Consider the following 22451-nt stretch of genomic DNA (forward strand, 5'->3'; position numbering starts at 1 on the left):
TTCTTTACGTCCTCCCGTACCTAGACATTCGTCCGCGACTATGGGATTCCATAGACGGTGACCACCGAAATGCTATTAGGCGCATTTTGGGGATCCCCAGCTATTCACAAATCGCGGCAACCTATGCTGAGGCAGCGGCGTCGCCAGTTTCTTTGCGAGCGGAACGCGCGGCACTGAATGCAATCGAACGCATTAGAAGGGCGCCTGGAACAGGGCCCTTTATAGCGCGCCTCAAAGCGGCGCCAGAGTCCAAGATGGGGTGCATGCTTAACCTCTTTGACGCCCACATAGCCGAGCCTCCTCCCCGAGCTCCCATGCCCACTCCACCGCATCGCTACTGCTCTCTGAATGTCGGGCTCAGCATTCCTGGCATTAAGAGCAAGCGCAGCACCCCTGTCTGCGATTTAAGGCAGGCAACCGCGGCCATAATCTACGAGGAATTTAGCGGTAAGACGCTGCTTTACACCGACTGCTCGGTCTCACGCGACGGCGCTTCTGCAACAACAGCCTGCATTGTTCCAGCACTAAACTTGAGCAGGCAGTGCAAAATCCCCTATCGCGCGTCCTCCACAATCGCAGAGCTAGCGGCCCTACACTTGGCGGCGGATATTGTCCTCGAAAGACAGGATATTAGCGACGCTGCCATCTTAACAGACTCACGCGCTGCTCTTATGCAGCTGAAGAATGACAGGCCACCGCCAGCTACCGGTTCACTGGAGGCGAAAATCCGCGCAGCGGAAACCTGCGGCAAAAGCGTCTGCCTGCAATGGCTCCCCTCCCACGTTGGGATTGCAGGCAACGAAGCAGTGGACGAACTCGCCAAACGGGCGCATAACAACAATGCCCCCGATTCTAACGCGATCACGCGCTTTGATGTGGCGCGTCTAAGCATCTTCTGCAGGGCGATACAGAAGCACCCTGATAGCCGTGTCGCCTCAGGCAATGCGCCACGTGTCCTGCATCATGCTGACTACGACGCCACTGAGAGATCGAGCATCCTCAAGATGCGAATTGGCTGTGTTTGGACAGCAGAACGCCTGAGCAGACTTCGCGGCATCGGCTCCGTTCTCTGTCAGGACTGCGGAGCAGTGGAAACACTCTCGCATTTGCTATGTGAATGCCCCGCACTAGACGCACACAGGCGTACTCTTCAGGATGCCCTCGTCAAACTCGGGATGCCGTCGGCTTCCTCAAATGATCTCCTATTCTCTAAGGCGTCGCGAGAAAAAACGCGACGCGTACACGGCTATGTCCTCAAATTCGCCGAGGACGCGCGCATTCTTGCGCGGCTGTAAAGCCAGTTTTTACCCTTTTTATATATATATTACTACTGTCTCTTTTTTGTTCTCCCCTATTTCTCCCCTATGGTTGGAGCGCATTTGGCAAGCACTCGCAGATTATGACTAGCAGCTTACCGGTATCGCTCAAGAGGAAAGTGTACAACAGTTGCATCTCGCCTGTACTCACCTATGGGGCTGAAACGTGGAGGCTAACCAAGAGAGTTCTACTTAAGTTGAGGACAACCCAGAGGGCTATGGAACGAAAAATGGTAGGGGTAACATTAAGAGATAGGAAGCGTGCACAGTGGGTCAGAGAAATAACTCAAGTTACCGACATTCTAGTGGAAATTAAGAAGAAATGGACATGGGCAGGACATGTAGTGCGAAGAGAGGATAACTGATGGTCGCTGAGGGTAACAAACTGGATTCCAAGGGAAGGAAAGCGTAGCAGAGGGCGGCAGAAAGTTAGGTGGGCGGATGAGATTAAGAAGTTCGCAGGGGTCAAGTGGATGCAACAAGCACAGAACCGGGTTAAGTGGAGAATTATGGGAGAGGCCTTCGCCCTACAGTGGGTATAGTCAGGCTGATGATGATGATGATTTCTTCTCCGTCTTACTATTCTCTAACCTCCTCATCTCTTCCCTATTCAAACGCACAACTTGTGTCTCTACCACGCATTACAACGCGTGCTCTAAGCCCGCTCTATGCCGGCACCAGCATTCTGGCGATCTCCGCTGCCCCTTGGGGATTGGCGCTCACAACGAGCCAATCAGCTCCTGCGCTCCCCATAAGTCCGCGCGCCGGAGATTCGGCCGACTCTTGCGCACTTCGTGCGCGCGCGGATCTGCTCTTTTACTTGTCCTTGCCCTATTGGCCACGACCAACCCTTCTTTTCTTTTATTCCCACAACCCACGTGGTGCAACGGCGGTGATTCCCTCGATCGAGGAGACAGTTGAAAGCACCACGCTACCCCCTTTTTCACCCAACCCCAACAAGAACATCACCTCCTCCTTCGGCAAGCGAGAAAGAAGTGATCAATATTTTTAATCTCACCGCAAGCCTCACAAAGGTTTGTGGGGCTGATTCCGCATCTACATAAATAAAAATTTAGGCGAGGAATCCTGCATCTCATGAGAGTCATCGTTACCTCACACTGCCGTGATTTACATGAACAAACTTTCCATGAGTATATGAGATGCTGATATTCGGTTATAGATAGCAAGGGATCATTGCATGAAGCGGCTAGGTATTGATAACGATGGAAACGTGACATTTCAAAAATGGTGATATTAGGGTTGGTACATGAAACAGATGCATCAAGAGCTTGTTTAGCCAGGAAATCTGCTGATTCGTTCTGGAAAATACCGCTGTGACCGGGAACACAGCTGAAGCGTATTTCTTTCACCTACCCCGGTATGAAATACTTTAGTGAGCGGCTCAACAGAGCATCCCGTGCTGACATCAGTGACAGCAAAACAGAAAGACAGTCTGATAGAAAAATTATTTTTGATTGACTGCAGGGAACCTTTAGCAGTGCTACCCCAATTGCCATAAACTCTGCTAAAAATATCGGTGTGTAATCCGGGACACGCACCGAAAACCTCCAGGAAAGAGACTGAAAAAATTGCAATCGCTGCTTTCTGCGCATTCACAGACGCATCGGTGGCAATTACAGTGTGACCAGGCAGCGTTTCAAGGTGATCACATAGGGGAGTGGATATTAGACCTGAAGGTAAGTGCTTCACATTAGATGGAAATATAGAATGATAATTTATATCCACAAATGATATTTAGCAACCAATGGGACATATAGAACCGAGGTCCACACCAATGTTTGCTAAAATGCTCTGCGTGAAAACAACCTGGAGCGTGCAGAGTGAGAAAGAGGGCGGGGTTTGACACAAAAATAGGTATAGCCGCACCGGGAGTAGCCTCAAATGATCGCAAGAATGATCTAACAGTTAGAAAGCGGAAACAGGAGTTAAGGTCCGGAATGCGGGCCTCCAAGTACAGAACAGGGGTAGAGACTGACTGTGGAAGCCCTAGGCAGAGGCGTAGTGAGGAGCCTAGATGGAATATGTAGCAAGCCGTGAAGACCCCTGCCTGGCTGAGATCCTCTGTCTCGCTGAAGGAGCTCGGAGAATCGCCCAATTACGATCTGATGCTTCGCAAGAAGGTTCTAAAGTACGATACGATGCCAGTCACCGGCGGGTCACTCTATAGGTGATTTAGTCTGGCTGTGGTGTCCAATTCGGTGCCGTGGCCTACATCTAAAACTCTTGGCCCACTATGAAGGCCCATATGTGGTTGTCAAACGCATCAGTGATTTAACTTATGCTATATAGCCCGCCTGACAGCACCTGGTCGTCGGTCTGCCAAAACCTAACTATGTCATGTTGCCCACTTGAAGCCCTGTCAGCCTCGCACGACTCACGAACACACCCAGAAGGCTTCGGCTGAGCAGGGGGGAAATGTCTGCATCGTGCTGGTGCGGCAGAAGAAGAGGAAGTAGCGTTGGTGTCTGGGGGCTAGTAGGCTTCACCTAGCACTGTAAATAAACACCCCTTTCATATTTCACGGTAGCAATATATATATATATATATATATATATATATATATATATATATATATATTGTGAGCGCAGCGCGTGAACTTTCACCTCTTCCATCTGTATAGATCCATCATCACCATCATCATCGCCGACTGCTGCTCGGAGCGCCGCGCGCTGTGTGCCAGCTGGTTCTGAAAAAGAACAGACGTTTGTGCAAGTGCTGTCTCACAAGTGGCGGAGGTGCGATTCGTATTCCCCACCTCTCGCATTAGACCCACTTACCGTTCTCCCTGGAGCTCCGTTCAGGCCTTCGCTTGCGTCCGCGGTACTGTGCTATGGATGAGGGCAACGGTGCTCGCTCACCCCCGGCGTCTCCTGCTTCTACTGCGGCTGCCCCTGCCTGGACAGTCACCAGCCGCCAGCGCGATCCCCAAATCTTTGCTGGCCTTCGCGGTAAAGATGTCGACGACTGGCTTGACAACTACAACAGGGTCAGTACGTTTAACCGCTGATATGACGCTCATAAACTTCTCAACGTCGTCTTCTACTTGGCTGACGTCGCCAAAACCTGGTTCCTCAATCATGAGGATGACATCGCGGACTGGCCTACATTCACGGACCAGCTAAAGAAAATTTTCAGCACTCCGGCTGGTCGCTCAGAGCAGGCAAAGAAAAAAACTTGAAGCTCGTCTCCAGCAGCCCGGCGAGTCCTATACCTCGTATATCGAGGACGTTCTAGCCCTTTGTCGACGTGTCGACGCTGCTATGCCTGAATCTGAGCGTGTTCGCCACTTAATTAAGGGCATCAACACTGCTGCTTTTAATGCATTCGTGGTTAAAAATCCGTCGACCGTATCTGACATCACATCCACATGTCAGCGTCTGGACCAGCTACAGTCGTGCCGCCTCATACAAGACCCCAGTGATGGCGGCTCCCTCATAAATGAAAATTTGCGGTCCCTGATACGCACAATGATCCGAGAGGAGCTCTACGGCCTGACCAACCCCTCTGCTGTTTCTCCAACTCTTCCGCCAGCAACGGTGAATTTGCGCAGCATTATCAAGGATGAATTGATGAATTTCAACTGCCCTGTGGCACCTGCCACACCTCCCATTGCCTCCCAACCTCCCTCGCCGCCTCCCATCGCCTCCCAACATTCTTTGCCAACCTATGCCGAGATAACTTCACGTCAACCCATCCCGCCTTCCCCGACTTGTTCGGCACCCGTGTGCGGTCACGTCGCTGCCATGGCACCATATCCTCCAGTGCACCGTCCTGTTACAGCCTGGCGCCCCTCCCGCCCTGTGTGCTACTATTGTGGGATACGTGGCCACATTGCCCGTGTCTGTCGCCGCCGCCAGCAAGACGAGCAACGGGGTTATGCTCCCTTTGAACGTCCCCGCGTGCGCCAGTCTGATGATTATACACTGCCCTACTCAGACATTTACCGGCGTTCTTCCTCTCCTCCGAATTCCACCAATGTTTCACGGCCCTCGCGTTCTTCCCGACGCCGATCGCCTTCGCCTTTTCGCCGCACGTCACCGCTTCGTCCTGCCTCGCAACCCTTCCAACCTATAACGGAAAACTAACCGAAGCAGTTTTTGGTGGGAAAGCTGCTTCGAGTTCGAAATCTACAATTCCTCCTGGGCGACCGTCGAATATGTTAGTAGTGATTGTTGAAGGATTGTACGTTTAGGCCCTCATCGACATCGGCGCCGCTTATTCCGTCATGCATTTCTCTCTGTGTTCTCATCTGCTCAAAGTTCTAACGCCATACATCGGTCCGCCACTTTGTGGAGCTAATGGAACTCTTATGAAACCCACCGGCCAATGCACAGCGCGTGTCCTCATCGATAACCAGCGGCATCATATTGAATTTATTGTGCTCCCCACGTGCGTTCATCTCATGATCTTGGGGTGGGATTTCTTATCGTCGGCGTCCGCCCTCATCTCTTGCGTGAGCGCCTTATTCATCTTGCGGACCCCGATATATTACCGACTTCTGATTGTTCATCACCACACGTGTTCGCAGCAGGTGATTTCGTTTTGCCCCCAGGACGCGAGCAGCTGATCATCGTGGCATTGGACTACCCTCTCGATGGCGAGGCCTTCGTTATGCCCGCTCCTCGGTGGACCTCTGACGGCCTAGCTCTTGCCTCGTGCCTCACCTCCTTCACCCGTGGTTGCGCGGTGGTTGCGGCCCTCAATACAACTCTCCAGCCGTTCTTACTGCCCAGAGGAGCCACAGTTGGGTTTATTTTTGACTGCGATCCCGTTCCCCTCAACACACTTCCAGCGCACCACCGCCTGCTGTCAAGCCTACATTTCCGACATCCTCTGCGCTCGCAGCCGCCATCAGCCCTGACCTTACATCCGAGCAGTCCACAGCTCTGCTAGACGTCCTCATGCGGCACCGAGAGTCTTTTGATGTGTGCGCCTCAGCGTTAGGGAAGACCTCCGTCACCTCTCATCGCATAGAGACGGACGGCTCTGCTATTGTTCGACGACGGCCGTATCGCGTTTCAGCAGTAGAACGCAAAGTCACTGAGGAGCAAGTTGCCGACATGCTTGCTCGAAATGTAATCCGGCCATCCACGAGCTCTTGGTCCTCACCTGTGGTTCTCGTTCGAAAAAAAAGGTGGCTCAGTCTGCTTCTGCGTGGATTACCGGGCACTTAACAAGATCACGCGCAAGGATGTTTACCCTTTGCCTCGTGTTGATGACGCATTAGACTGTCTCCAAGACGCTGAGTATTTCTGCAGTCTCGACCTCCGCTCGGGATACTGGCAAATTCCTATGCACGATGCAGACAAGGACAAGACTGCCTTTTCTACCCCCGACGGTCTCTACGAATTTAACGTGATGCCTTTCGGGCTCTGCAATGCGCCGGCTACCTTTGAGCGCATGATTGATACCGTGCTTCGCGGCATGAAATGGAAAACATGCCTATGTTATCTCGACGACATCATTGTCTTGTCGTCAAACTTCGCTCAGCACTTACAGCGTCTCACTGAAGTCCTCACGTCCCTTGCCCAGGCGGGGCTTCAGCTGAATACCAAGAAATGCCACTTTGCCAGTAAGACCATCAAAGTACTCGGCCATGTCATCAGTAAGGCAGGAATCCAGCCTGATCCCGAAAAAATTGCGGCTGTCGTTAATTTTCTTCGGCCCCAACATCAGAAAGATCTTCGCAGCTTCCTTGGCTTAGCCTCCTACTTCCGCCGTTTTATTCGGAACTTTGCAACAATTGCGGCCCCGTTACACAAGCTCGTGTCTTCCCATGTGTTTTACACCTGGTCCACTGAATGTGAAGACGCCTTCAAAGCTCTCAAGCAGGGACTCATTTGCACTCCTGTGCTTCGCCATTATGACGCTGACGCGCCCACCATACTTCACACAGACGCCAGTGGCCACGGTATTGGCGCGGTGCTCTTGCAACGCAACGCAGTGTCTGAAGAGCAAGTCGTCGAATACGCCAGTCGTACGCTTATTGAGCGTAACCATACTATTACCGAGCAAGAGTGCCTCGCCGTTGTTTGGTCGGTTCAAAAATTTTGACCTTATTTGTATGGCCGCCACTTCACTATTGTCACAGACCATCACACACTTTGTTGGCTGTCATCGCTGAAGAACTTAACGGGTCGACTGGGTCGCTGGGTACTACGTCTTCAAGAATACACATTCACCATCACTTATAAATCTGGGCGAAAACACCTCGACGCTGACGCTCTCTCTCGCTGCCCATTGATACCTACTGACGCGGCCCCACATACGGTCTCCTCTCCCTCCTGCCATCCGAGTCAGCCTTCTGCGGGCCACCTGAATGTTGCACCCATCGCTACAGCTCCACTCGAGAATAATAATAATAATAATTGGTTCACAGGAAGGGAAAGGCGCAGTATCTGTCACACTTGCTATGTGGACACCTGAACCGCGCCGTAAGGGAAGGGATGAAGGTGGGAGTGAAAGTCGAAAGAGAGAAAGGGGAGCCGTAGTGGAGGGCTACGGAGTAATTTCGACCACCTGGGGATCTTTAACGTGCGCTGACATCGCACAGTTAAAGATCCCCAGGTGGTCGAAATTACTCCGTAGCCCTCCACTACGGCTCCCCTTTCTCTCTTTCGACTTTCACTCCCACCTTCATCCCTTCCCTTACGGCAATGGTGATTTCTCGTCCCTGCAGCTGACTGACTCTTACTGCCGCACAATCATTGCTCGCCTCCGTGGAGAATCAGTTGTCCCAAACAGTCGCTTGCGCCGTCAGCTTCGTCGTTTCCGATTTCACCATGGAACACTTTACCGCGACGTTTATCACCCTACGGGTCAACGCTGGGTACCCGTTGCCCCTCGCGCCCTTCGTTTTAAAATTATGGAGGCTTACCACGACGACCCCACTGCTGGACATTTAGGCCACTCTAAAACTTACGACCGTATCAAGAGCCGCTACTTCTGGCCTGGGCTTTCTGCCAGCGTCGCCAAATATATTTCATCATGTCCGTCTTGCCAGCATCGCAAGTGTTCAACATCCCCTCCTGCTGGCCTACTACGACCTCTACCTTGCCCATCTGTGCCTTTTGACACGGTCGCCATTGACTTGTTCGGTCCTCTCCCTTTGACGTCAGACGGCAACTGTTTTGTTGTCACTGCCATCGACCATCTAACGCGGTACGCTGAAATCGCACCTCTTCGCTCCGGTGCCGCCTCTGAAGTTGCCGATTTTTTCCTGCGTGCGATAGTTTTGCGTCATGGTGCTCCTCGTATTCTCATTAGCGACCGTGAAAAGACATTTCTTTCTCAAGTCCTTGAGGAAGTACTGCGCGCAGCCAACACCATCCATAAGACTTCTTCTAGCTACCACCCTCAGACCAACGGACTCATCGAGCGGTTTCATCGCACTCTGTCCGACATGATATCCATGTATATTGCTCCATGATCACCGGAACTGGGACAATGTTTTACCTTTCGTCACCTACGCCTACAACTCCGCTGTTCAGCGCACTGCTGGTTATAGCCCTTTCTTTTTAGTTTATGGCCGTCAACCATCGACAGTATTCGACACTACTTTCTTCTCTGCTCCCTCTACGTCTGAATCTCTGGGCGAAGAATTTACCACTCGTATGGCCCAGTGTCGCCAACTTGCCCGTTTGAACACTGAAGATGCTCAACAAGAACGCAAAGCCCTGTATGATCAACGCCATCGAACTCCCTCCTTTTACCCCGGTGATGAAGTGCTCCTGTGGACACCAATCCGCATTCCTGGCCTGTGTGAGAAGTTCCTCCATCGTTACATTGGCCCTTATACAGTACTCCAACAAACGCGTCCGGTGAACTACCGCGTTACTCCCTCGCACACCGTCGCAGATCGACGTCGTCGCTCCGAAGAGATCGTCCACGTCTCGAGCATGAAGCCTTGTGCCCGTCGTCCCTCATCCCTGTAATCAGCGACCAGGGTGGCCGCTCTCTTGTCGGGGGGATTTGTGTGAGCGCAGCGCGTGAACTTTCACCTCTTTCATCTGTATATATCCATCATCGTCATCATCATCATCGCCGACTGCTGCTCGGAGCGTCGCGCGCTGTGTGCCAGCTGGTTCTGAAAAAGAACAGACGTTTGTGCAAGTGCTGTCTCACAATATATATATATATATATATATATATACCTATTAATTTGGTTCCTTCCATGTGGTGTCTTTTTTTATTCTTTTTTTTCGCACTACCCACCTGCACTTTCTTTCCCTCCCCGCCTGCACCTGCTTTTTACCCCACCCACCGCTACAATGCCATTGTATGCCTCAGCGCCACCTGTTTCTTTTTCCCCTCTTTGCTTATAGAACCTACCCCCATCGCTTGCATTCGCAATCCTGATGAAGGCCAGCTTCTGGTCGAAACGTCGAGTCCAATAAAATGTTTCTTTAAATGAAGCGTACACTTCGCTCTCTCTCTCTCTCTATATATATATATATATATATATATATATTGTAGGGGTGTGTTTATTCGGTGAACCCAGATGATTCCAGCCGCTCAGGGGAGACTCGCAGCGAAGCGTCAGGCGTGGCGAAAGAGCAAGGCAGCGAACAACTTCTTCGTCCTTGAGAGCGGCAGCACGCGACGCATGTCAGTGGTTATATCGATGAAGATTACCACACTACAGTTTCCCCCCGGGCAGAGAAGGAGCCATCCTGGCGACTCATGGTGCCGAAAGGACAGACGGATCGTAGTAGGGCTTGATTCGGTCCACATGAACTATTTCGCGTCCACGGCGACGCAAGTCCGCAGATGGCGTAACGGGCTCAACTACGTAGTTCACAGGAGATGTTTTTTGAAGGACTCGGTATGGACCGTGATACCGAGGAAGAAGCTTCTTTGACAGGCCGGCGGTTGTGGCAGGAACCCAGAGCCACACCAGGGAGTTGGGCGCATATGAAGGCGCCTCACCAGTGTCACGATGGTGTTTTTGTTGCCACTGATTTTCCTTTGTGAGCGAACGAGCGAGCTGACGGCATTCTTCTGCATACTGGGCGGCGTCCGAGAGTGGCGTCGATTCAGAAACATCAGGGCGGTAGGGAAAAAGCGCGTCCATTGTGCAGGTTGGCTCGCGCCCGTAAAGAAGAAAAAAGGGAGAGAATCCAGTGGTGGTCTGTATCGCAGTGTTGTACGCGTAGGTTACGAAGGGAAGAACGTGGTCCCAGTTGGAATGAGCGTCGTTGACGTACATGGCCAGCATGTCACTCAGAGTACGGTTGAAGCGTTCTGTCAGGCCATTCGTCTGAGGGTGGTAAGAAGTAGCGGTGCGATGAATGATGCGACATTCTTTCAGTAGGGCCTCGAGAGCGTCGCACAAGAAAACGCGTCCGCGGTCACTGAGCAGTTCCTTCGGAGTCCCGTGGCGAAGAATCAAGTTGTTGAGAATGAACAAAGCAACGTCTCTTGCAGAGGCAGAGGGTAACGGTGATGTTTCAGTGTAGCGAGTCAGATGGTCTACTGCCACAATAATCCACCGGTTTCCAGCAGGAGTAGTCGGAAGAGGGCCATAGAGATCTATGCCAACGCGGTCAAACGGACGAGCAGGGCAGGGTAACGGCTGCAACGAAACAGAGGACTTCTGAGGAGTTTTTCGGCGTTGACAAGATTCGCAAGCGCGCACGAAATGTCTTACGAAGCGGTACATTCCACGCCAGTAAAATCGCAGACGTAGGCGCGTGTAGGTTTTCAATACGCCACCGTGAGCACATTGTGGGTCACCATGGTACGCAGCACAAATGTCGGCGCGGAGATGACGCGGGATGACTAGAAGCCACTTCCGTCCATCAAGCAAATAATTGCGGCGATAGAGAAGACCGTCACGAATGGAGAAGTGGTGGGCTTGGCGGACGAGCGCTTTGTATGAATGACCGGGAGTAGGACTTGAGAGAAAATTCAAAAGTGCATTGATCCAGGGGTCATTCCGCTGCTCGGTAGCCATGTCGATAGTTGTAAGAGTCGACAAATCGTAGGCACAGACGTGGTCAGACGAATTATCTCTAGGCAATGGCGAGCGGGAAAGAGCATCCGCGTCCGTATGCTTCAGGCCTGATCGATAAATGACATGAATGTCAAACTCCTGGAGACGAAGAGCCCAGCGAGCAAGGCGACCGGATGGGTCTTTCAGAGAGGCAAGCCAGCACAAAGCGTGGTGATCGGTGACAACGTAAAACGGTCGACCATACACATAAGGACGAAATTTTCCGATAGCCCAAATAATGGCCAAACATTCCCTTTCTGTGACTGAATAATGAGATTCTGCCTTTGTCAATGTTCGGCTGGCGTATGCCACAACATACTCGCTGTAACCAGGCTTACGTTGGGTAAGGACGGCACCAAGCCCAATACCGCTGGCATCAGTGTGGATCTCCGTAGGCGCAGCCGGATCAAAGTGGCGTAGAATGGGCGGCGAAACCAAAAGGCGGCGTAAAGTGTCGAAGGCTTTATCGCAGGCTGGAGTCCAGGCGGAAAGGTCGGAGCTGCCGGCAAGGAGCTGGGTCAGAGGAGCGATGATAGAGGCGAAGTTCAAGATGAAACGTCGAAAGTAGGAGCAGAGGCCGATAAAGCTCCGAAGCTGCTTCAGGGAGGTTGGCTTCGGGAACTCTGCAACTGCGCGAAGTTTGGTGGGGTCGGGAAGAATGCCGTCCTTAGAAACTACGTGGCCTAAAATTGTGAGTTTTCGAGCGGCAAAGTGGCACTTCTTCAAATTCAACTGAAGCCCAGCGCCGGCGAGACACGTGAGGACATCCTTTAGGCGGAGAAGGTGAGAAGAAAAGTCGGCAGAAAAAACTACGATGTCGTCCAGATAACAAAGACAGGTCTGCCACTTGAGTCCATGAAGAACAGTGTCCATCAGGCGCTCGAAAGTAGCCGGGGCATTGCAGAGGCCAAAGGGCATAACGTTGAACTCGTATAATCCATCCGGTGTTATAAAGGCAGTTTTCGAGCGGTCATTATCAGCCATCGGTACCTGCCAGTAGCCGGAGCGCAGATCCAAAGAGGAGAAATACTCGGCTCCCTGTAAACAGTCCAAGGCGTCGTCGATTCGCGGCAAAGGATAGACATCTTTGCGCGTGATTTTGTTAAGCCTACGGTAATCGACGCAAAACCGGATGGAACCATCTTTCTTGGTGACCAAAACAACCGGAGAAGCCCATGGACTGTTAGATGGCTGTATGACGCCCCGGCGAAGCATGTCGTCCACGTTGTCAGCAATGACTTGGCGCTCAGAGGCCGACACGCGATAAGGACGCTGTCGTAAAGGTGCGTTTGTACCAGTGTCGATTGCGTGCGTAACGACAGACGTGCGACCCAGAGCAGTGTGAGGAAGGTCGAAGGCAGAAGTGAAGTTCTGTAGAAGAGCAGCGAGTTGATCGCGTTGTGCGGGTGGGAGATCTGCGTCAATAGCTTGTTGAAGAACATCGGGTGGTGTCGAAGCGGTCACTGTATCGCAAGAGCTGAGCACATTAACGTCTAATGAAGTAGGCGTTGCAGGAAGAGTATTTACAAGCGCGGGATCAAGTTCTTCAATACGACCGAGACACTCGCCGCGTAGCAGGACGGACGGGCACGAAAATGGATTTGAGACGTACATTGCACTAAGGCCATCTTCGAACTTGAGGACCGCAAATGGAAGCAGGAGGCAGGGATGGCGTGAAGCGGCGTCGGAAGGTGTGAAGAAGACAGTAGAACTAATAACGCTTTCACAGGAGAGTGGAACGAGGGCAGCAGAAAATGGAGGAATGTCTGTGTCACTGGCGACGAGGAGTTTTGCAGGCCGGGTAGGGACGTCACACAAGACGGTATCACAAAGAGGTAAAAAGGAAACTTCCGCGCGGGCGCAGTCAATAACGGCATGATGAGTGGAAAGGAAATCGTAGCCCAGGATGATGTCGTGTGAGCAGCGAGACAGTACAATAAACTCGATGGTGTATAAGACGTCTTCGATGAGAACACGGGCCGTGCACGCCGCTGAGGGATGAATGCGCTGTGATGAGGCGGTGCGAAGCGAAAAGTCGGAAAGTGCGGTGGTCACCTTACGAAGACGACGGCAAAGAGCTTCACTGATGACTGATACGGCAGCGCCCGTGTCGACTAGAGCGAGTACTGCGACGCCGTCGACAAACACTTGAATTACGTTAGTGGGAGAACACCGAGGACTTGAAGAGTTCGAACCAAGCGCAGTTCTTGCCCCGGGAACTGCGACTGTTAGTTTCCCTCAACGGTGCCGGTAGAACGTCGGAGTGGGGACGGGGAACGGCGACGAGGGGAAGGTGATCGGCGAGTTGTGTACGTTTGATTGTCACGAGATACAAATTCGGAACTGGGCGGATTTCTCGGCGAGGGCTGGTCTGTATTGTAGGAGTAGTTCCATAGTTCAGGTCGAGAAGGTGGAAGGCGTTGGCGGCAAAGGCGTGCGACATGGCCCGGCAGCCCGCAAGAGTAGCAGATTGGTCGGTTGTCCGCGGTACGCCAAGGGTTCGTAGGGCGTTGGCGTACCCTTGGAATAGGGACATGGAATGCAGACCCAGGCAAAGGCGAAGGAAGGTTGGAAGGAGCGGCCTGGTAGGAAAGAGATGCTGATGGCATGAGCGGCCTGGCCGCAACTTGGGCGTATGTCAGTGGTGCCGTTACTTGCGCCGGCACGGGGCTGGGCGGCAGCACAGGGCTGGGCGGGAGCATGGAGCTGGGAGGAAGGACGTCAGCGATGTGATCTTGAACGGCACGCCGTATGGTAGGGGCCAAAGACGGAGCCATGTCAGGAGCAAGGCGGCCAGTATCCTGTAACTGAGGGACCAGCGATAGCTGGCGGGCGACCTCTTCTCGAACGAAGGCTTTGATTTGCTGAAGTAAAGGGCTGTCCTCTGATGGGGTAGAACCGCCCAGCGCAAGTGTAGAGATGGCGTCGTCTCTAACACCGGACCGCCGGGTAGAAGCGCGCTTCTTACGAAGCACGTCGTAGCTCTGGCAAAGCTTGATCACGTCACTCACCGTGGCAGGATTTTTTACCCAGAGCATTTGGCACGCGTCGTCAGAGATGCCTTTCATGATGTTCTCGATCTTATCCGCTTCAGTCATTAGCGGATCGACACGCTTGCATAGGTCCACGATGTCCTCTATATAACTAGTGAACGACTCATCGACTTGCTGAGTGCGCTCACGCAAGCGTTGTTCTGCCCGGAGCTTGCGAACTGCAGGGCGGCCGAACACTTCTGCAAAATTCTTTTTAAATGCAGACCAAGATGGCAGGTCTGCCTCATGGTTGCGAAACCAGAGGTTCGCCACGTCAGTCAGATAAAAGATTACATTACTTAGCTTGATAGCTTCGTCCCATCTGTTGTAGCTACTGACGCGCTCATATGCCGCCAACCAATCGTCGACGTCCTGGTCGGCTGTGCCACTGAAGAAGCACGGATCACGCTGCCGTAGAGCTCCAGAACACAGCACGGTGGTTGGGAGGGGCGACGATGTCGTGGCAGTGTCGTCCGGCATGCTGGAAGCAGAGGGTAACGTGCGGCTTCTTAGTTCCAGGGTGGACGGGAACGTACCCCGCACCTCCACCAATTGTAGGGGTGTGTTTATTCGGTGAACCCAGATGATTCCAGCCGCTCAGGGGAGACTCGCAGCGAAGCGTCAGGCGTGGCGAAAGAGCAAGGCAGCGAACAACTTCTTCGTCCTTGAGAGCGGCAGCACGCGACGCATGTCAGTGGTTATATCGATGAAGATTACCACACTACAATATATATATATATATATATATATATATATATATATATATATATATATACTGGCAAAGTGACTGCCGCCGTGGCCGTCACCACGGCCACGGCGGCAGTCGGCATCGCCTTTGCCGGAAAACTAATCAGCGCGGCCGCTGGCGACAGTGCGCTGCCTAAAGAAATTCCTCCATCTGTTGTTATGTTAAAGAACACGGTCTATGTGCTTGTGGATGGTGTGGCGACAATGGCTTTAGTGGATACCGGGGCAACCATTTCAATAATGAGTTTATCGTTTAACATAACTTTGCGTCAGGACGCAAAGTTATGTTTGTTTGGGACAGAAATGTGAATTTTCATGGCGCGAGCGGTGAGGTGTTGTGTCCCCTGGGAATGTGTAGTCCCTGGGTGGAACGGTATTCGCAGCAGAGTTTGCCGTGCTTTTGCGATGCACGCATGACATAATTGTAGGTATTCGCTTTTTGAGAATGTGTGGCGCTACGGTCGACTGCCGCTTTGGGGAATCTGCGTTGATGATTCCCTTCCTTCTGGACTTTCAAGGAGCCACACGTGCGTGAGGATGTGTTCTGCGCAACAGAGGATACTAATGTGCCAGCCTTGTCTATGGTGTTCGTCCCAGTTTTGTGCCCCAGCCGTGCTTCCGACACCTTCGACGCTACAGTGGCACCGCTTCATTCTAACTGTGCAAAGAAATACATTCTGGTTCCTCATTGCCTACTGTCGGTGGTCAAGGGCTGCTCACGGCTGTGGGCCAGTAATTGTTCTTCGCAACCAGTAGTTTTGCCTAGGAATATGAAGATTGCGATGTGCAGCCAAGACGACGCCTTGTCGGTGGCTTTGGTTACTGATGCACCTGCGAAAGTACTGCCGCTCCAACTGCATCGGATGATCAGCCGCTCTCTAACCAGTGAACAGCGTGACGTTTTGGAGGCCTTACTGGTCAAGTATTCTTCCATCTTTGATTTTTCGGAGCCCAGCGGCTCAGGGTGCATTCCCGTGACACGTACCCGGCATCGCATTGACACAGGCTACTCACACCCAATTCGACAGAAGCCGTACAGAGCGTCGCCAACAGAACGCCAGGTCGTCAGTGAGCAGGTTCGGTATAGGCTGGAAAAGGGTGTTATTCAAGAGTCATGCAGTCCCTGGGTCGCCCCTGTAATTCTGGCGAAGAAGAAAGATTGTACATGGCGCATTTGCGTCGACTATCACCGCCTGAATGCTGCAACAAAGAAAGATGTGTATCCCGTTCCCCGGATCGATGACGCCATAGATTGTCTGTTCTCTGCATCATATTTTTAATCCGTCGATCTGCGATCGGGATATTAGCAGATCCCTATGCACCCTGACAAGGAAAAAACGGCTTTTATGACACCCAATGGCCTGTTTGAATTTAATGTAATGCCTTTCGGGCTCTGCAATGCTCCTGCAACTTTCGAGAGAATTATGAACGCGATCCTACGGGGACTAAAATGGCAAATATGTATGTGCAACCTCGATGACGTCGTCAGTTTTGGCCGGACATTCAATGAGCACAATGAACGCCTCGCTCTCGTGCTGGACGGCTTCAACGATGCTGGTCTAGTACTTAATTCGAAGAAGTGTCGATTCGGTGAGCGTCAGAGTTTGGTACTGGGACACCTCGTCTATCGTGAAGGCGTCAGACCTGACCCTCAAAAGACCGCGGCCGTTGCATCGTTTCCAACACCTCAGAACGTGAAGGAACTTCGAAGTTTCCTAGAGCTGTGCTCATATTTCCGCCGCTTCATTCCCCGTTTTGCTGACATCGCTAACCCGCTCACGTGCCTTCTCCACAAGGACGCTCCCTTCGAATGGACATCAGAGTGTGACTCTTCTTTTTGCCAGCTTAAGTTTTTACTAACATCACATCCGATTCTCCGGCATTTCAACCCTTCTGCTCCAACAGAACTGCACACGGACACCAGTGGTGTTGGCATTGGTGCTGTGCTGATTCAGCGTTACGGCGACAAGGAACATGTTATTGCTTGCACCAGTTATTCCTTAAGCAAACCTGAACACAATTACACAATCACTGAGCAGGAATGCCTCGCGGTAGTTTTCGCCGTTCAGCGGTTTCGCTGTTGTCTATACGGGCGGCCCTTCACAGTGGTCACTGATCATCATTCCCTGTGCTGGCGGATAAACCTCCGTGACACATCTGGCCGTCTTGCACGGTGGGCAATCCGTTTACAAGAGTTTTATTACACAGTTTCGTATAAGAGTGGACGCCGGCACGCTGACGCGGACTGTCACTCACTTTTACCGCTTCCTACAACGGAATGTGACGCCGACAATTTTGATCATTACATCGCTGCGGTTTTACCTCCATTCCCCGATACCCGTACGTTCTGCACTGAGCAGAGCAAAGATGAGAATCTCCAACCATTCTTTACCGCTGCAGGGGACCGTACATCTTCCAGTCCCTATTGTATACGGGGTGGTCTTTTGTACAAAAAGGACTATTCTCCCACTGATCTTCGCTACCTTCTGGTGGTGCCCGTCAGCCTGCACTCCTCTGTTCTGCGCGTTATGCACGACGACCTTACTTCGGAACACCTGGAATCTGCGCGGACGCTCTATCGCATCCGAGAACGTTTCTACTGGCCCCGGATGCGCGAAACCTCTGAGAAGTATGTGGCTAGCTGTGCTCAGTATGCGAGTCACAAACGCCCCGCAGGCACTATTCCTGGTCTCCTTCATCCTATGACGCCTCCAAGATCCCCTTTTGAGAAGGTCGGGGTAGACCTCTTGGGACCCTTTCCCTAGTCTCATTCTTGCAACCGCTGGATCGTCATCTGCACTGATCACCACACTCGTTACTGTGAGACAGCAGCCCTTCCATCGGCTACTGCGCTCCAAGTCTCTCTCTTCCTGCTGCACTTTGTTATACTGCGCCATGGGCGTCCCCGAGTGTTGATCAGCGACCGAGGGCGTCAGTTCACCGCTGATGTTGTCGAAGAACTCCTTCATTTTTGCCATACGCATTTCCGACATTCTACCCCGTATCATCCGCAAACAAATGGGTTGACCGAGCGAACCAACCGGACACTCACCAACATGCTTTCAATGTACGTCGCCGCCGACCACAAGGACTGGGACTCTGTGCTACCATTTATAACATACGCATACAATACCGCCCAACAGGAAACAACAAGTTACAGTCCATTCTTTCTCCTCTATGCCCGGTCTCCTCGACACACCCTCGACACCATCCTCCCGTTCTCCACAGACGACGATCCTGGGATTGCTGAGATCCTCTGCCGAGCTGAAGAAGCCCGCCAGATAGCCCGCCTGAGAACTCTCGCCTCACAAAAGCGCTCGAAATCCTGCTACGACGACCACCATCGCCACGTCACCTACCTCCCTGGCGAGATGGTCTGGCTTTGGCGTCCACTAAGGAAGCGTGGCTTAAGTCAGAAACTGCTCGCGCACTATATCGGTCCCTATGTTATCCTCGCGGCAATTAGTGACCTCGCCTATTGGATTGTGCGCCTTACCAAAAGTGGCCGACGTTCTTCACGAACTGAGCTTGCCCACGTCGCGCGTCTAAAACTCTGCCATCCTCGTGCTGACTATTGACTCGCCCGGAGGGCTTCGCCTGCGACTAGGGAAGTGTTACGGACTTGTTCTCAAACAGAGCACGGAGGAAGAAAGAAGGAAGAGGAAGAAGTGTGCGCACCCGTTCGACCTTTGTCTTGTGGCACCTGTGTCGTCCCCGCTGGCCGTGTGTACCTAGCGTAGTGAACCGGCTAGAACGTCTCGGTCGCGACGCTCAGGGCGTAACAATATATATATATATATATATATATATATATATATATATATATATATATATATATATATATATATATATATATATATATATATATATGAAGGAAAGAAGGCAACAGTCGGCGAGGCCAAGGAAAGCGTTGGAGATGGTCCTTTTACGTCTTTTTTTTTTTTTAATGTTAAAAAAAAGACGTAAAAGTACCATCCCCAACGCTTTCCTTGGCCTCGCCGACTGTTGCCTTCTTTCCTTCATGTATTATAACGAGCCCCCTCATTTCCCCCCTTAATTGATATATATATATATATATATATATATATATATATATATATATATATATATATATATATATATATATGTATAATAGACACGATATCATTCCTCACACACCAAAGTAGGTTTCTCAGTTTTTATCTTGATATTGTTCCTTAACAATACATATATTGTTTCTTATGGCCTGCCGCGCGATGACATTAGTGGTAAGCTCGAACACCGCTTCATAAAACATGGTGCGTCACAGTGCGCGTTCAGCGGAACGCGCTGTTTGCTTTCTATGCGCCGCGGGGAGACTCCACCAATAATTACGCAATAGCGTTCCACAGACACGGACGATGTTTTGCACTTCTTTTTTCTTTCGCCATACAAAGGACAGCAACCACGCCGACACCGGCTTTTCGACGACATAGAGTTCTTACTCTATCGCATAACCTGCGCAGCTTGCTACAAAGTGTCGTCAACGATGCAGCTTCTATCATAAATTGCGCAGTGTGAAGTTTCTACAAGGGGCATGCGATATACTATGTGCAGCAGCAACGCCGAGGCTTACGTATATCTCCCGCGCAAATTCTCCATTGCTCTTGGAATTTTTAATGCTGATCCTCACTGCGTCTTCATAAATGTGAACTTTCTAAGACCTCAAATAAAACCAAGTGAGGAATGCAGTTGATTGACTGACAAGAGTTCATAACCTTTTGAACCACCACAAGACATATTTAACCTTACTCGGCATTCATTCTTTTTGGTAAACTTCAGAAAAAACACAAAGGTGTACTTCGTGGAACGTACGTGATTATTGTTCTTTTTTCATTGTATTCTTGCATGTACTGTTCTTGAAAATTTTCTTCTGGTACGCTTTGCAGTTGCATTACATCCCAACGTGTGAACCACTATTTAGCGCTGATACCTGTCGAGTGTGTTGCACGTTAACCGTTACTGAAGGCTCAGTCAAGTGACTTGTACGTCACCTTTATCCACAGTCCCACGGAAAGAAAGTGTTTTGCTGGACACATCATTAAACAAATCCAACAGAATTCGTATAATGCCTGGTCGATGTAACCAGTCATTTTTATATGGCCAGCCTTTTTCTATAAACTGATTGATAGTATAGATATGACCGATAGCAGAGTATACCTTTTCCGGAAGCCAGCTTGATCCTTTGGTTGACTGAAGTCGAAGGTTGTCCTAATTCTATTAGCGGGTACCTTAGAATCGCTACTTTCGGCACCTTACAATCCTCTGGCCACTGCTCTGCAGCTTTCCGATCCCCTCTACATCCTTCACAATGCCAGGAGTTTTTACTTCCTGCAAGGGCTTTCCAAAATTCATTCCGGGATCTTCCGTATGCTGAAAAAGGTATTCACGATTCTGAAGTTATTGTGCTCTGTAGATTTAACTAGTAACTCCCCTGCTAATCCTAGAACCAATGCCATAGTCACTCATTGCCTGGTCTCCTGCTCGCTTTTTCCTACCTTGGCATTGAAGTTGCACATTAGTAAAGTATACTGCGTCTTTCCTTTCCGCATGGCCGATTCTACATCTTCGTTGAAGCTTTAAACTACCTGGTCATCATGACTACATGCAGATGCGTAGGGCCTGTACAACCTTCAGTTCATACCGCTTATTAAGCTTAATTACAATGCCTGTCATCATCGCATTAAAGCTATTGAATTCATCTATATTACCAGCAATATACTTATTGACAAAGAACCCTATTCCTAGTTCTCGCCTCTCCGTTAAACCTCGGTAAAACAATAAATATCCTTCCTTCAGTACAGCATATGCCTAACTTGGTGACCTAACCTCACTAAGCACTGTGATATCCCATTTCATACCTGCTGGCTAAACTCGTCTTACAAGTTAGGGTTCTAACATTGAATGTTGCCAATGTCAGTTTCAGTTTCCTGTCCACAGCCAGACATCTTAGCACCCGCTGCTGTGTCACAGGTCTGACCGCCCCGTGGTCAGTTGCTCATCAGCCGCTGAGGACTGAGAGCTGAGGGTTTATTGGAGTATTCATAGCTGGGTGCGGCCAACTATTACACAAAGGTGGCCAACTCTTTTTCTGTGAGGGAGTGCGTTTCCAGAGGTGTACACTGGCATCAGGTCACCCCCCAAACCTTTTTATGCAATTCTGTCGACACACAGATTTTTTTTTGGTCCGGTGGAGAATTGCGCGGCACCAGGATTCGAAACGGTCCTCTTGCATGCGAGACGGATGCTCTACCTCTACGCCACTGCTGCACCAGCTTTGCGATTACATGAAATGAGATTTCGCTGCCATGCAGATGGAAATAACGTTTATTAAAGCTGGTTGCTCTTTTTGTATTTATTTATTTAAAGCGTATCATGGGGGGGGGGGGGGGGGGGGAATACAAAGAAACTGTTTGGACCCACAGCCAATAGCTAGCTGTTGGTCCAAATGGAAAGTGATTCAATTTCTTTATCCTTTTCCATCAAATTTGTACTTTATCACCTTACTTTAGAGGGCCACACTCCTGAAAAAAAAAACAAATTTTTATATTAATGAATACATCCCTGTTGAGCATTTGATAGAAAATGTATGAAAGGCTGCAACATCGGAATATCCAACACGTATTAATGATAAACCATGCGCCTATAAAATTGCCTCATCGGCAGTGGAAATCTGAGTACGCGTTGGATAGAAGGAAAAGAGGGAACTTTTTGAATGAGGGGGTGTAGCATTTGCCACCTTGTCGTGTCCCTGAATACATTTTTTACTTTTGTAACGTGAGCTACACTACGCTAGCCCCTTCGCCTCTTCGGTATGATCGCACTTTCGTCGTGGTTACACCTTGACCGTGGTCGCACTGACCTTGAGCCGAAAAAGAAAAGAAAAAGAAGAAAATAAGAAGAATACAGATAACTCGGTAGTTGGTAGAGACGAGCGGCAAAAGCGAGTTGCTAGGAGAGGAGGTTCCTTCTACCGTTATAACGGTAGTGTACCTTGGAATTCGACCTATAGAGACAATGTCATACCACTACATGTCTTCCACACCCGAATAAGAATGGTCAACGACGAGAGGCAAGGGGTGCTTATGCGTGAAGTGATCCCCCTATGGCATAAATAAAGCTGGAACCATGAAGTAAACTGCCACGTGCAAAACCCATGTCTTCACTTTCAAGCCGTATCAAAGCGTAGCCATGCAGATTGCTCTCGCGTAAGTTCAGGTTTAACCACAAGCTAAACCACAGCTAATTTTTTATTGCTTTCTTTCCAGCAATCAATCGGATGACACCAGAACAATATTTGCTACCTAATCAGTCTTTTTCCTG

At 50.7% G+C, this 22451-nt stretch overlaps 1 pseudogene; it reads left to right on the forward strand.

Moving 5' to 3' along the window:
- The first annotated feature begins 254 nt into the window (after positions 1 to 254).
- Positions 255 to 22451, forward strand: part of LOC146174596 (uncharacterized) — a 37061-nt pseudogene continuing 14864 nt past the window's right edge.

Source organism: Amblyomma maculatum, chromosome 11 (genome assembly GCF_055883805.1).
Source record: "Amblyomma maculatum isolate TAMU_Amacu chromosome 11, ASM5588380v1, whole genome shotgun sequence".
NCBI classification, from domain to species: Eukaryota; Metazoa; Arthropoda; class Arachnida; order Ixodida; family Ixodidae; genus Amblyomma; species Amblyomma maculatum.